General features: G+C 45.1%; 1 long non-coding RNA gene across 1 annotated transcript in view; it reads left to right on the top strand.

Moving 5' to 3' along the window:
• LOC115275708 overlaps nucleotides 1-16,227 on the top strand; it is a 31,297-nt gene extending 15,070 nt beyond the window's left edge. Inside the window, exon 3 of the long non-coding RNA XR_003901702.1 lies at nucleotides 16,099-16,227. This is a non-coding gene — a long non-coding RNA (uncharacterized LOC115275708). The remainder of the gene's footprint in view (nucleotides 1-16,098) is intronic.
• Nucleotides 16,228-16,985: the final 758 nt, after the last annotated feature.

Genomic DNA, 16,985 nt, shown 5'->3' with positions numbered 1-16,985 from the left:
GGAGGGGCAGAGAGAGAGGGAGTGAGAGAATCCCAAGCAGGCTCCATGCTGTCAGCACAAAGTCCAATGCGAGGCTTGAACTCACGAACTGTGAGATCATGACCTGAGCCAAAATCATGGGTCAGACACTTAAGCAAAATATGCATTCTTAACAAGAGCATATGCACATTGCCAAGATAGATTATATTTGGGGCCACAAAACGAGTCTCAAAAAATTTCAAACAATTCACTTCATAGAAAGTTTTTTCTTAGATCACGTTGGACTTTAATTCTAAATCAATGACAGAAAGTTCTCTGTAAAATCCTTAAATGATTGGGAACTAAATAACACTTCTAAGGAACCCATGGATTAAAAAAAAATTGAAAAATGAAATTAGAAGATATTTAGAACAGAATGAAATGAAAATACAATATCAGATTTTTTAAAAGAAATCAGACTCTTGTGTGTGTGTGAGACAGAGAGAGACAGTGCGAGCAGAGAGAGAGAGGGAGACATAGAATCTGAAGCAGACTCCAGGCTCTGAGCTGTCAGCACAGAGCCCGATGCGGGGCTCAAACCCATGAACCATGAGGTCATGACCTGAGCTGAAGCCGGACACTCAACTGACTGGGACACCCAGGCACCCCACAATATCAGATTTTGTGGCATGCTGCTAAAGCAGTACTTATGGGGACATTTGTAGTACTAAATGACTACATTAGAAAAAAGAAAAGTCTCAAATCAATGACTTCAACTCTTACCTTAAGAATTTAGAAAGGGGAGAGCAAATGAATCCCAAATAAAATGAAGAAAGGTGATAGTAAAGATCAAGATGAAGATCAATGAAATAGAATATAGAACAGTAGAGATAATCAATAAAGTGAAAAGCTGGGGTTTTTTTTAGGAAGATCAATAAGAATGATAAGCCTAGGGGCGCCTGGGTGGCTCAGTCGGTTAAGCCTCCGACTTGGGCCCAGGTCAGATCTCACGTTCGTGGGTTCGAGCCCCGCGTCAGGCTCTGTGCTGACAGCTAGCTCAGAGCCTGGAGCCTGCTTTTGGTTGTGTGTCTCCTCTCTCTCTCCCCCTCCCCCTCTCACATGCTCTGTCTCTCTCTGTATCAAAAATAAATTAAAAACTTAAAAAAAAAAAAAAAGAATGATAAGCCTATAGTTAGACTGACCAGGGATAAAAGAAAGAAGACACAGTTTCACTATCAGGAATAACAGAAGTAGTATCATTATAGATTCTCTGGATAATAAATGGATAATAAGGGAACTTTATAAACAACTTTATGGCAATAAATCAAATAACTTAGATGAATTGGACAAGTCTTTTGAAGGACACAAATTACCAGAGCTTACTCAAGGAGAAAGAGTTAACCAGAATAACCTGAATAACACTTTATCTGTTAAACTGAAGTCTGTTAGATTGAATTCAACAGTGGACTACGATGATAATGCATCACAATTGGTGGGCTTTCTCCAGAAATGCAGGGTTGGTTTAACACCCAAATATCATGTGATTCACTATATTAACAAACTAAAAGAGAAACAAACATTATCATTTCAGTTAAATAGGAAACATATTTGACAAAATTCAACATTCATTCCTGATAAAAACTGTCAGCAAACTAACTAGTAATGAAAGGAAATTACTCATCCTGATTAAGGATATCTACAAAATCTTGATAGCTAGCATCATACTTAATTATGAAAGACTAAATGCGTTTCCACTAAGATCAAGAATGAGACAGGATATCCATTCTTGCCACTTCTGTTCAATACTGTACTCGAGGTCTTGCAATCAGGCAAGAAAAATAAATGAGATACCCATACCGGTAAGTAAAAAGTAAACTGTTTTTGTTCACACTAAACATGATTATCTGCATAGAGAATCTAATAGAATCTATAAAAAAGCTACCAGAATAAATAAGTTTTACAAAGCTGCAGGATACAAGATTAATTTATAAAAACAATATATTTCACATACTAGTAACAAACAGAAACAGAAACTTAAAAATTACCACTTATTATAGTATCAAAAGATATAAAATACTTGGGGATAAAGCTGAGGAAAGTTGTGAGAGACCAGTACCCTAAAACTGTAAAGTATTGTTGAGGGAAATTAGAGGAAACCTTTAAAAAAATGAAATTGCAAGAATCAACACTATTAAGATGTCAGTGCTGGCCAGATTGATCTATATATGCAACACAATCCCAATCAAATTCCCAATAGGGCTTTTTGGTAGAAATTGATATGTTGGTTCTGATATTCATACTAAAATGTACAGAGTCTAGACAAGCCAAAACAATTTTGAAAAAGAAGAAAAAATTAAAGGACTTACACTACCTGATTGCAAGACATAAAGTAACAAAATATAGTAATAAAAAACATAATTATTGGCATAGAGACAAAAAACAGAAGAGTCCAGAAATATACCCACACATATATAAACAAATGATGTTTTATGAAAGTGTAAAGGCAATGCGCTGGAGAAAAGATAACTTTTTAGGAAGGGGTGGAACAATAAAAATGAGAAGAAAGAGACAAAAAACTGAAAATTAACTCAATTGGATCATAGACATAAATGTAATACCTAAAACTGTAACTTTTTTACAAGGAAGGATAAGAGAAAATCTTTGTGTGCTTGGATTATGCAAAGGTTTCTCAGATATATCACCAAAAGCACAATTCACAAAACAAATTTGATAAATTGGGTTTAATCAAGTTAAAAATTTCCCTCCAAAAGACATTAAGAGAACAGAAAGATAAGCAACAGACTAGGGAAAAATACTTGCAATTTATACATTTGGTAGAGGGCTTGTATCTAGAAATATATAGAGAACTCTCAAAATTCAACAATAGGAAAATAAAGAATCCAATTTAAAAATTGATAAGAGTTGAAAAGATACTTCATCCAAAAAGGAAGAATGGCAAACACCAACATAAAAAGATGTTCATTAGCATTAATTATCAGAGAAATGCAAATTAAACACCATAGTAAGATATACCACTAGTTGCTCTGAATATAATACCGCTGGTTTGAATATAAAAAGATACTACTATTTGGCAAACAATTTGGCATTTCTTTAAAAGGTGTATCATATGATCCAGCCATCCTACTCCTAGGTACTTACACAAGACAAATGAAGACATATGCCCCTTATAAGACTGGCATACAAAGGTTCATAGCAGCATTATTTGCTCATCAACAGGTAAATAAAGAGTATATATAGTATGATTCCATTTATAAAATTCTACTAGTAAATGTAAGCTGATCTACAATAATAGCAGATCAGTGAGGATGGGAGTGGGAGGGAGCCTTTGCGGGGTGATGGATATGCTCACTCTTCTGGTTGTGGTCATGGATTTGTGGGTATATACATATACCAAACCTTATCAAGTTGTATACTTTAAATATGTATAGCTTACTGTATATCAATTATATTTCGTAAATTTGTTTGAGTATATTTAAGCTTTAATAAGGTATACACACACACACACCATTCCTGAGCCCTATCATAAGTCTACTGATTAAGATTATCTGAGGAGGTTTAGGATCAGTTTTGCAATTCTGATGCACTGGGTCCCATAGCCCTAGTGATGTTGAAATCCCTTCCTGTGGCCTGTGAGACTCCTGTCCTCACTTTCCTTGAAATTCCCCTCACCCACTCCCCATTTCATTCTCTGACCTCTCGCCAGCCCAGCCTGTCCCAAGGTCCCTGACAGTACATGCTTTTTTGACTCTGAGCCTTCGCAGACACTGTGCCCTTTCCTTGGAACATCTTTGTACTCTTCTTCGGTTGACTAAATATACCAGTTCTTCAAAACTCTGCTTAGGTGGGAAGCCTTCCATGTCCACTGAGGCTCCCCTACATATGCTTTTATTCCCTGGAGACCTCTTTGACCTTTGGTTTCCTGATATGTAAAACGAAGTTAAGAATAATACCTCAGAGGATTGTTTTGAAGACTCAGTGAGATAACAAGATAAACTAGTATAGTTCTTGGTACATATTAGAATTCAACAAATGGTGGCCACCCTTGTGGCTGTTATTGTTTTATTTCTCATCACTGTCTTAAGAGCCCTGTGAGCATCCGGCATGCCATCCAACACACTGGTAGCTACTGTTTGATCTTCCCCTAGATTGACTGAGCGTGCCACAGAAATTCAGTTAGTTTAGCCACAAACATTTGTTGAGTACCCTTTGGGTATTGGCTCCTATCCCAGGGGCTGGGGACACAAAGATTAGGAGGAAGGGAATGGATATCAGAGATGAGACCAGCAGAGAGGTTCCAGAGGAGAGTGTGAAGAGCACAGACTTCTGAGCCATCTGCTCTATCATATACAGCTGTGTGACATTGGGCAATTTACTTAACCTCTCTGTTCCTCGGTTTCCTCAAGCTTAAAATGGGGATAGTAGAATACCTGTCTTAGTAGGCTGATGTATCATTTTATTTTACATTAACAATACATACATAGTTTTGTTCAAATGAGCTGATATCTGTAAAACAGTCAAAACAAAGGACACTGACTATCCACTGGATTTGGCAATCAGCAGGCTATCAGAGCTGTGGGGAGAGCTGCTTTAGAAGAGCAGAAGCCATAGTGCAGGGATGGAGGAATGAGTGGCTAGGAAAGGTGAGAAAGGGAAGTGGAGACAGCTCCTAGGAACTATGTGGGGGAGAATAGGCCAACTGCTCCAAGTGGAGGTGTTAAAAGGTTCTGAGAGACCAGTGATACTAAGGGAAGGGTGCCTGTAGGGTGGAAGTGACTGCAGATTAAGGGAGATAAGGGAGAGAGTGAGGAGGAGGATGGAGGGCCAGCGGGAGGGGGAGGGATGCACACAGGCAGGTACGGTGGGGAGTGGTCCACCGAGAGGGGGCAGCTTCCTCATCTCTGCCTGGTGCTCTCCAGGCACTCAGTGGAACAAACTCTCCTTTGGGGAGAGAGAGGGTGGTGTGCGGAGGAGGGGTGTTGGGGAGGGTGGAAGAAGTGTGAAATAGCTCTTGCCAGGGAGTGGGGGAGTGGGGGGGGGGCTATAGAAGACTGCAGGCTGTGCTAGAAATTAGAATTTGGAAGCAGGCCAGTCTGCTGGGGTGGGGGTTGACTCCCCAGTACCTGCGGCCACTGAGGTCATGCACAGTAAAAGTGAAGACTAGCATTGCATCAGGATTGGGTTAGCTCCCCATTAGAACCAATTTGTCTCTGTTTGCCTGGGACTGTCCTGGTTTTAAAACCGAAGTCCCACGTCCGCCTACTCCCTCAGGACCATTGGTCACCCACCCAAGAGCGGTAACAACCTGGGGATCCAAGGGCTATGAGAATGCTGGTTGCCACGATCAGCAACAAGATGGGGGCAGCGTGCAAGGGGCATGAGGGCGGCCTGGACCCTCAGGATATGGGGGTAAAGGGGTTGAGAGGGGGGTAAGGACCTCAAGGTGTTACACACCTATGGCCCCAGTGCCTGAATAATGCCTGGCGGTCTACTGAAGCACTAAATATTTCTCCAGAGCCTGCAAAACTGGACATATACATGCCACTTTTATTTTTTTGCCATAGTCATACAGCTCCTGCATTAACTTAACGTTCTTTCGTCAGCTCCTTTAATAAATATGTCTTAAAGGAAACAGTCTCTACCCTATTTGGAGAAAAACAAAAAAGCCACACACACCACCACCAGATACTGGGTTTTAACTGGGTATGCTGCCAGACAAAGGAGCCGAGCCTGAGGCTGCTCCTTCTTTGTTAACCTGGGAGAGGGGCCAGAGTTAGAGAGGCACTTAAAATGTGTGGCACCAAACAGTCCTGGTGCAGCTATTGCGGGGGGGGGGGGCCGGGGGGGGGTTGGAGACTGGAAAGCGGGCACAGCTTTCCCATGTCACTGACTCTGTGTTCCTTTACTACCTAAAATCTCCTTACCTTCCTCATTTTGGAAAATGCTGCAGTAAAGTATTGAGACTGTAGGTTCTCAGTGTTCTCAAGAGTCAACAACAGCATGCATTTAAATACCAACATGTCATTTTTGTGGCATTTTTCTGAGGGGTCATATATAGGCTCAGGGAACCTTACAACTGAAAAGTTCCCTGAGGACTGATGTAATCCCTCACCCTTCCTGCTTCCTTTATTTCTTTTTTAAGTTTATTAATTTATTTTGAGAGAGAGAGAGAGAGAGGGAGAGAGAAAGAGCATGCACAAGCTAGTGGGGGAGGGACAGAGAGCGAGAGGGTGAGAGAGAGAGGATCCCAAGCAGGCGCTGCACTGTGAGGCTGATGCAGTGCTTGAACTCATGAACTATGAGGTCATGACCTGAGCAGAAGTCAGACGCTTACACACACACACACACACACAAAGAAGCCCAGAGAGAGCCTTACTTCCAGCTCTACCATTACATCTAGTTGGCTGCTTTTTTCAATCCTTCCCCACTTTGCCTTCAGAGACAATTTTGTTTCTTGATTCCTGACTTCTTGTCAGCTGTGATTAATGAGGAAGACTCCTGCATACACGATTTTCAGCTGTACCCAGTTTACGACAAACAGATTAGACCATTTAAGTCAGAATAATGCTATTTAGCAAAGCCAGATTTAGAGCTGGCAGAAATTAAGAAGATTAATTTAAAGCTAAAAAAAGAGTGACAATCATAGATCAACACCTGAAAAATCTCGCTGCCAGTACACAGCCCTAATTGAGAAGTATGTGGAAGATTCCATCCGTGAAATTCAATTATCATGCAAGCCAGAGGAAGCAGCTTCCCTGAGGAAGAAACGAGGCAGCCCAAATCAAAATGCCTCCACCTGTCTGTTTTCGAGTCAAAAGAGTGAGAAAACCTGCCTTGGTGATGATGAAATATGGACAGTTCCATCAGTGTAATGGAAATTTCCAGGGGTGCCTTTCCATAATGGGATTACCTCTCGAGTGCTTCCATCACAGGTCAACCCAGAAAAGCCTCCAAGGCTTCATAAAGCCTCTGGATATAGAAGGCAGAAGACACTGGCACCCCATTCCTGATACCCTTTCTTCCGGCTTCTAGCGGGACTGGCTGAGGCTCAGAGACAAAAGGTGCTCTCAAGCCCCTGCACCCCTTCCACTGATTAAGGGCTTCTTAACCCAGGCAATCAGCAGAGAAAACTCGAGGCAACAACTGTAATGATTATAAATGAGCCTATAGTAATTGACCCACCTTTTAACTGTAGGGACAGATGCGTGGGGAGGAGGGGGCGGTTGGTGGCAGATTCATCAGCACTAGCATTGTCTCTCCCATTCAGCTGAGGTTCACCCAGGAGCACAGGGCAACCCCTGATCTACAGAAGACCTGGAAGGAGTTCCTTTTTGGTAAACTGCTTTGGGTGGTCATCGTGGTAAATAAAGGCATATTCCCTATTGATGCTTGGAGGTGTATAGTTTGCAAAGTGTGTTCTCAAGCATCAACTCAAAACACTGGACTCAGGAAACCCTGAGATAATATCTCCCATTCACAGATAAAGAGGCTGAGTTTAAGTGATTGGCCTTATCTGTTTCAAAGATTGTTGTTGGACTTTGATTTCATGTGTTTGCCGCTACCCTGGCTAAGGTAGAGGAAGGCACAGTCTTTTAGGAGCTCGTGTTCTGGTGTGCAGGACTAGACACAGAGGAGATTGTCACTGAAGCTCAAATGTGATCGGATCATCAGAGCGGGTGCTCAGGGTGAGGTCAAAGACGGAAGAGACTGCATAATGAAGAAAACCTCCAGGGACAAGGGTCAAGTCTATCTTCATCACTGTTGCAGCTCCAGTGCCCAGCAATATACTCTGCGAAAAGCACGTTTCAAAAATATCTGTTGAATAAATAAATGAATGATGAGATAGACCTTGGAGGATGTAAAGTATTTGGGAGGTTCGGGGGAAAACAAGTGTGTCAGGAATATATTGACCAGGAAAATAGAACATGCAAATCAAGAGATATCAAAATTGCAGCTCTGTCTGTTGTTAACAATGTGGTTTTGCTAATCTATTAAAATCTAACAAATCTTTGCAGCATTATCTCATGGAGGGAAACAGATCTGCCCTTCATGCACATCTCTTTTCTCTCAAAGTCACTAGGAGCATTGCTTTGAGGACCATATGTGCCTATTCCAGCAACTTAGAGGTTCTGAGTTAATTTCTCTCCCAAGAATGATATTGAATTCTAGTGGCCAGTCCCAGACTGGAGCAGGACTCAGGGGAGAGGAGAAAATTCAGTGGGGAAGGTCAGGGTCTATGTTTAACTGGAGACTCGTGTAATTTTCAATGTGCAGTGAAATCTATGAAGATAGCTGTTCATGCTGACTGTGTGCCTTGAGTCCCCAGGAACTCTTTTAGGAAGGTCCCAGTCTGAAGAGAAGGTCTAATGTTACAGCAGACTCTCTGGCTCTATCTGGGGGGAGTCCTCTCAGCCACCCTCCCCAAGCTAGAACATGGCCTCACCTCCAGCCTGAACTGCAATCTTCACATTGGTGGTCAGAGACAGTGGTCTGGGTCTGATCAGGGTCAAGGTGAAAGTAATTTCATAAAAGTGTGGAAGCAATGAAGAAAATCTGCCTATCCCTAACAGTAGAATTCTCATTTCCAACATGTGACCTAAAAATACCTGGATGTGTTAAGCCCTGGTCAGAGGGGGTTATTGGAGAAGCTGAATGGTCACATTCCAGGGCTGGCTGGTTCTTCTCCACTGTGATTCACTTCCATTCCAGTCTTTGACTTTCTCTGCACCGCTCTGCACCTCAGGGATTGCATCATCTCCTTTGCCGTCAGACATCTGGTTAACTTCAGCCCCCAGGAGGTACCACTGGAGATTGGAGGGTGGTGAGAGGGAGAGGCCAGGGCACTTCTTCCAGGCTCCCCTTCTGCCCTGGCATGGTGTTTCTGGCAGGGCCCGCATCCTCTGTGACCGCAGTGAGAGAGGCAGCTCACTCCACAGCTTCAGCCCTCACGAAGCTCTTAGAACGTGATGTCTTCCCTTGCCCTCTGAGGCCTGCAAGTGGAATGACTCCCACTGTGGCTAGTCTCTGGGTGCCTCATCATCCTGCTCACATCCTTGCAAATGGTCCCTTCACTGAGTGGGTTTGTATTTCCTGCCAAGATGCTGAGAAATTTTAGGCTGGAATAAGGTTCCTGCCTTGTTCACCTCGGATACCCCTGGTCTGATTGCAGAGCCTGGCTTTAGAACCCTCAGTCAACAGGTACAGAAGTCTTATCCTCCAGGAGTCCACACAGTTTAAGGGAACCCCCCCACCAGCCCTGCCCCTTCTCACTCATCTCTCAGCCTGTTAGGATGGCTCTCCTCCTAGGCTTCTCTGTCACAGGGAGCCTGACCCCATCAAATTATGAAGTGCTCACACATCTATGGTCTTGGTTGCTGGCCCGAGGATGCTGTGCCTCTGTATTTCCCTGCCAGGAGCCCAGCCCTAGGGTCTCTAGAAATGACAAGTATACCATGTGGCTCACTTGGTGGCAGGTAAGGAATGCTATGGTCAGGGAGGAGAAAGACCTTCCCTTCCCTTCAAACTTAGCATGTGCAAGTGGAACTAACTTTTATCTATTTTAATGTTTATTCATTTTTGAGAGGGAGAGGGAGAGAGAGAATGAGCAGAGGAGGGGCAGAGAGAGAGAGAGTGAGGAAGACACAGAATCCAAAGCAGGGTCCAGGCTCTGAGCTGTCAGGACAGAGCCCGATGTAGGGCTCAAACTCATGAACCGTGAGATCATGACCTGAGCTGAAGTCGGACACTTCAACTACTGAGCCACCCAGGCACCCTGGAACTGACTTTTAGAATTAATGGTAGACCTGAGGTAGGCTCCTGGATCCTCCTGTCACTCGCTAGGTGGTCCCCGGCAAGTGACTTAATCGCTGAGTCCCTTTCCCTACGTCTAACACAGGAGTGATGATGGTCTCTGAGGAGTGCCTGTGGTATGGGCAGGAAGAGCCTTCCGCGGCTGCCCCTGTGCTCATCCTCAGGTGCTCCCCGCTCTTGAGGAGGGTGCTTGTGGGGAAGGCGGGCTCCCCATCTCCACCTTTCTCTCTCTTTCCTACAAAATCACCTTCATAATATGGTATCCCAAATGCAGTCTCTTTTGTTACGAGACTTAAACCCCCAATCCCTGTCTGAGAAAAATGCAGTGCTCCCCAAGATTTCTATAACTTCTGAGGAGAAGTCTTTTCCCCCTCCTTTGCCTCCTCTGTCACCTTTGCCTCCGAGCTCATTCTAGTTCTGGATCATCTTTTTACCTCACTAATGTTGTTTCTTTCCTACACTCGAATGGCATACAAATGCAGCCCATTTTACAAATTTTATGAAAACGAAACAAACCTTCCCCGGAAGGGAACAAAACTGAACACTTTACCACCACAGACTCCAGGCTTCCACTCCCCATTCCAGCCCCTCCCTCACTCCCTGCCAAGGAGTCCCCTCCGAACTCCAGATTCTCTTGCTCAGTTGCGCTGAGCTCTGCAGACTGCTGTGCCCTGCTCCCCAGTTCTGCTGCAGGACACCTGTGCTGGCCTGAATCCCTCACCCACCCCTCCCCCCTTTGAATGCAGCCACCCATGCCCACGTAACAGAACTGTTTTCCCTCCATGACATAGCCAGGGTGGGTGCCATAGGAAGTCCCAGGGCTCTACCACCAATGTCCTATCTCTTTCCTCTGCTCATGTTCCTTCTCACGGACTCAAGGCAGAAGTGGAATGGGAGCTGCCCTCTCCAAGTCTCCAGAGCTGGGTTGGAGCCCTGATGCTGCCACTTATGTGCTAGAGACCTTGTGATGGTCTAGGCATGAAACACTCCATTGAAGGTCTGCCTTGAATCTTTAGCACAGGCAAGCCAAGACTGAAGGTAGAATTCTGTAAAAATGTATGGTAGGGATGGTGAGAGGGGGACATTCCCCAGGGAGCCTCTCCACAGACATCACCCCCCATGCTGACAGCAGAGTGCAGCCTGGACCTCATGGAGTCAGGCATCCTTTGAATGGCTACCATGTGACCCTGGGCAGGCTGCAGCCCCTCTCTAAGCCTTGGTGTCCTCACTGTCAGGTGAAAGTGTGGGGATGGGCAAACTAGTGCCCCAACCCCGAGAGTTTCCAGTCCAGCGCCCAGAGGCCTGGCTAGCTGGCTGGAGCCCTGAGCACAGGACCCTATGTGCACACACTCTCACACAAGCCTGCATTTTCTCCCGATCATGCTTTCTCTCACCTTGTCCTTGTGTCACTGGATAGGAGCCCATCTGTCATGCTGAGCCATCTGCTTCCTCTCCTGCCATCTCTGCTGCCCCACTCTAAGTAAATTAAAAAACAAAGAGGCAGGAAGCCACTGACAGTCGCATTTATCCTCATTTCTGTGGCTGGCAACAGGAGCTGAAAGGCTGGCTCCGTGGGTCTGAATTAAAAATTAGTTAGTGATGGTGAGAGGGTGAACTGTCCCATGGCTGTGGCATCCTGACACTGGACATCAGCACAGGTGGTAGTGAATGTGGGTTGGGGCTGAGGAGGAAGGGATTTGAACCTGCATGAGTGGCAGTGGCAGCTTGGGAGTTGGGCAAAGCTGGTATGCTGCCTTATGTGTGTATGACTTTGGGCAAGTCATTCACCCTGTAAACTTCAGTTTCCTCATCTGTGAAAGAATATGCATAAGCAATGTTACTGACCTCACAGAGTGGTTGGGCAACTGCGTAAGGAACATATAGACTGGTAATAGATGTGCAGCAGGTGCTCTGTAGAGAGCAGTTATTTCTGAGGCAGTCAGAGGAGGGAAGGAGGAAGATGGGGTGGGAGGAGTTCCTTGTCCAGGGAAAGTCATCAGGTAGGAGTTTGTGACCTGGGTCTCCTCAATAAGCCTCAGTCTCTGCATCTCTAAATTGGGACTAGAACCATGGAAACCCTAGGGACATTGTGGAAGGAGCAGATGAAATGGGATTGACAGTTGCTGGGTGAACCTAGAGATGTGTAGGTCACAGGACCAGGAGATTCAGAAGGGAGCTGCCACTGTGGCTTCCCTGTGGAACGGCTCGTGCTGGATTGTGTTTACTGTTTCCTTTGTTTTCTGCCCTCCTTGTGAGATAATTGTCCCACTTACTGATGTCTGATTTGGCCACATGACCTGCTTTGGCCCATGAAAGTGCAAGAAAGTGCCGTAAGCTGGTTCTGAGCAAAGGCATGAAGATCTAGCACACACTTTCATGATTGCGGTTTCCCTTCTTCCAAGGGATGGAAATACGGTGTTCTCATCTAGTCTGTGTCTTAAAATGAAGACAGAGTGGAACAGAGCCAAAGCAGAACCATGGTGAATATGGGGTGTGAGCCAGAAATAAGTGTTCATTTTGAGTCATTGACATTTTAGGGCTGTTAGCAAAAGCTGGCTCATTCAGTCCCCTTCAACTCCAAGCTGGTTCCCACCTGAATCTCAGAAAAAGGACACAGCTGCTCCTTCCTAGATCCCTGTAAGTTTTGAGTTTTGCCAAACAAGGTGCCTTCTATGACCCTCTCTGGGCCTCAGTAATTTTGTCTGCAGAATGATTGAGTTGTGGACAAATGAAAGTCAGTAAAGAGGAGGACTGTGGGGGCCATACAACCATGGCATCCCCAGCCCCAGGACCCAAGTGAGGCAACATGAGAGGTCCCAAAGGTAGGCAGGTATGTGGCACAGTGCTCACACCCTCTTTCCACTGTCAGCCACACAGCTTTCCTATCTTCTTCTGGATCACACAGCCATGATGGGGGGAATGGGGGAGTACAGGCCCACTTCCTCTCATGCTTGGGCCATACGATTCGAGAAAGACCTCTACAACTCATTCGGAGGATTTGAGCTTAGACCTCCCTGTGTATGAGAGTCTAAGTTGTTCCTTCCTGGCCTAACACAACAGAACTTATGATCAGGGAATGACCAGGCTCTAACTGAATCATGAGATGCCCCAGGCAGGTGGGTGCTTTAAATCAGCTTCAAAATGAAATCCTTGACATTTATTCAGAGAGAGGAAATACTAACAGCAACCCAAATCCTATTTCTATTCTCCTGCGATATTTACTTCTGGCCCCAAATGTGGCCGTTCTGTTCTTTTCCATTCTATTCCATTCTAAAAACCAGAGCTCTGTAGGTAGCCAGGTCTTCCTGGAGTGGCCATTTGTCGGTTGGGAAGTTTCTTAGCCTCTGAACATCCTTCCTACGTTTGGGCCTGACTCTCATAGAAGCAGAAAAGGCTGGAATCTCCCTTTCTAGGCCTCCCTGGCAATAGTAGGCTGCAGTTACTCAGACCCACCTGTTCCCATGACATAGAGAGACAGTGGGGGCTCCATCCTGATGCAGTAGGAGTACCAAGCCTGCAAAGGTCACAGAAGTAGTGGGCAGGTGCTGGTACCTAGTGCCCAGTACCAGCAGTACTGCCATGTGAGTCGTTGCCTGTGGGATTTGGGACCTGGCATGGATTCCTTGATACTCCGGTTGTGCGTGTCTGTGGTCCTGGCCCTGGCCCATTTTCTACTACTAGTTCTGCCTTTGTCCCAGTTGTTCTGGGAGTTGCTCCCTGTACTTTCACTAAATTGACTTTCTGCTTATTATCAGCTAGAGCCTGTTTCTATTGCTTCCCAGCAGGAGCCCTTAAGCTAATACCACACCCTCCTTCCTAAGAAGGCAGGTTAGCATCTTGGTCCTGGACAAAACAGGATGTTTAGGGATGTGTTTCCAGTCTTGTGTGTTTCCATCTCTGAGGAATGTTATAGGAAATGCATTTTGTTTTATCTTCTGGAACATTTTAGTTCTCCTTATAAATCACCACTCCAGAGAGTGGCCCTGCTGGTCCATCTCTTAATCTGGTTCCAAGCACAGCTGACCCCATCCTCAGGAGGAAGGCATGTCAGGACATCACACATTGTGATTAGTAGTGGTCCCAGTCACATGTAAGAGCCAGCTCCTATTCTGAGCATTGGAGAGGGGTGAGTGTCTGTCATTTCATAGGTGTCTGTCCCAGAAGGACCTCTTGAGATGTTCTAGTTGAGTACTTTTCAAAATGGTGCTGGCAAACCAACTGCCTCTGGATCACTTGGGAAGTTTGCTGAAAATACAGCTTCAGAGATACCCCCTGCCCCAACTAAATGAGTGAGGTCCAGAAGTCTGCATTTTGATTCTCTGCCTGACTCCCTAGCTCCATTACACAGGTGGGGAAACAAGACCTCAGGTTTCCTGACCCTCAGGCACTTAATAGCCCCTTGGTAGCACTTCAAGTAGATGCTACCCCTTCTAGGAAATAAAGCATGATCCAGGTTGACTGCCAACAAGGCCAACCTGGCGGGGAGGGGATACTGCTTCTGGAAAAAAACTGTGATGAGTATGGAATTTATAATCTGACTATTTCAGCAAATATTTGCGTGCTTTGCTGAAAGATGCACTTTCAGATCAATTCTGCACTGCGTCTTTTTCAAATTATTATTCTAAGCTTGCAAAATTGAGTTTATTACTGATGTAAAAATAATAAACTCAGGAATCATTCATTATTTTCCTCCCTTAGGAGTCAGCTGAATTAAAAAAAAAATCAGAGAAGTCCAGGATGACCCTGGGTTTCTTGACTAAGGGACTGCAGGAATGAGATGGGAACTCAGTGGAGGGGCAGGTTTGGGAGAAGTAGGACATATTGATCTTGTGGTACATGTGGAATCATCATAGGAATATTGGTGAGCAAAGGCCAAACATTTATCTGGAGCTTAGAGGAAAGGTCTAGTTTGCAAGCAAAAAATTAGAACATTTTAGCACAAATAAGATGGTTCAGAGATCATGTTTTCTGTGAGGAGTAAGAACAGACCACATCAACCCCTTTGTCCTTTAGGAGAAAATGCAGGTAGGGTATGGAAGGAAGGGTGAGTGGTGAGAGGGGTTGGGGCTAAACTATTTATAAGTCTAGCACAACATCCTGCTGCTCTGTGCCATAAACATTTGTGAATTCAATTCGATTCATCTCAACTCAATTCAATTTCATTCAACTCTTCCACTCACTGTGCTGAGCACAATTCAATTCATCAACTATTTTTTGAACACCTACTATGTTTAGGGCCTGGGGCTCACCCATAAACCCTTAGATGGTCCTCATCTGGAGTGGACTTCCCACTCGTCAGATTTGGCAGTGGGTCAGAGTGCGATGTTTAAGGTCAGGACTGAAGTCCAGAGAGCGGTGAAAGCATTTCCAAGGCCATATAGCAAATGGTCAGAGGGGCCCAAACCATGATTCCTGACTTCCAGCAGAGCGGTGGATTTCTCTGAAGCATGATATAATCAGGAAAAGGTAGTAGGATATGAATGGACATGTGAAAATATGATTAGCATTTAATTTATGTTTTTAAATTAATTTATTTGTTTTGAGGGGGAGAAAGAGAGCATGAGTTGGGGAGGAGCAGAGAGAGAGAGGGAGAGAGAGAATCCTAAGCAGACTCCATATTGTCAGCACAGAGGCTGATGCGAGGCTCAATCCCATGAACCGTGAGATCATGACCTGAGCCAAGATTAAGAGTCAGATGCTTAACAGACTGAGCCACCCTGGCACCCCAGCATTTTATTATTTGCACAGTATGTTGACAACTAAGTTGAGTCATACTGAAGGCAGCAGCACAGTTTCTGGGCTCACTGCAGTGATTACTATCTCTTGAGCTGGATAAGTGGATGAGAGAATCTCAGGACTTAGGGGTCCTCCCATTGGATCTTGGGCTATTTAAAACAGTCTTGCACATCTCCAATGATGAGGAGTTCACTACCATCCAAGGTGGCTCATCCCTTATTCAGACAGCTGTGATTGTTGGGAATGTGTCTGTTTATAGTGAAAGGAGATCTCTCCTGCTATGGGTCCAATCCATTGATTAGTTGTAGCTCAGCTCCTGGGTACTACGGATCATGTCTGCTCCCTTTGTCTTGTGACAGCCCCTTAGAGACTTGGAGGTGACTATGTCCCATTGAGCCTGTCTTCTCCAGGTTGAGTGCCCCAGATCCCTTATCTACTGCGTCCTCTCCCCATCCTATTCTTTACTCCTGGCACACTGTGGCTGACCACTGTCTCTTACAGAGCTAAGCACAACACTCCAGAAGTGTGGGCTGGACATATCCTGTGATGAATGTGTCCTTTTAATGCTTATTGCAGGACCAGGAGCTGCTTGTATATCAACTTGAGACACATGACCTTGTGACCCACTGTCCATCTACCAGTCAACCCTTGCTTCCACTTAAAGACATATGCACCTTTTGATTCATCTGTGTACGTACGTGGGGCAGTGTACAACCAGTGGGGCCCCAGGCAAATGGTTTCAATTCTTTGTAGGTGAAAACCTGAGAATAAAGAAGGTGTTCTATGAATTCATAGCCCTCATTAGCGACTGGGCCAGCAAATAGGTTTCATTCCCTTGCTAGTCAAGGTATGGTCCATGGACCCGCAGTATCAGCATGATGTGGGAGCTTTAAGGGATGTGCACAGTCACAGGCCCCATTCCAGGCCTACTGAATCTGAAGCTGTGTTTTACTTATTTATTAAAAAATTTTTTAATGTTTTATTTATTTTTGAGAGAGAGAGCGAGAGAGACAGTATGAGCAGGGGAGGGTTAGAAAGAGAGAGAGGGAGACACAGAATCTGAAAACAGGCTTCAGACTCTGAGCTAGCTGTCAGCACAGAGCCCGATGCAGGGCTTGAACCCAGGAACTGTGAGATCATGATCTGAGCTGAAGCTGGACGCTCAACAGACTGAGCCACACAGGCACCCCTGAAGCTGTGTTTTAAAAGGAGCCTCGGTGACCCGTATGTCCTTTATTTGCCTTTTATGAACCCTTAGTCAAGTTGTTTGGCTCAGCCTCCAAGACACTTGGATCATACCAGAATGACCTTCCTAAAACTCCAATCTGGCCATGTTACTCCTTTCAAAGGATCCCTGTTGCCTTCAGGATAAAGTCTAACCTCTCAGGCATCATAATCTGGCTTGTACCAGTCTCCAGAGTATATTGCCCTACTCATAACTGAAGGCCCAGTCACACCAGATG

The sequence above is a fragment of the Suricata suricatta genome, chromosome 13 (genome assembly GCF_006229205.1).
Source record: "Suricata suricatta isolate VVHF042 chromosome 13, meerkat_22Aug2017_6uvM2_HiC, whole genome shotgun sequence".
Classification (NCBI taxonomy): Eukaryota; Metazoa; Chordata; class Mammalia; order Carnivora; family Herpestidae; genus Suricata; species Suricata suricatta.
Note: the sequence above shows the minus strand (reverse complement) of the source record. Positions and strands in the feature narration are given on the sequence as shown.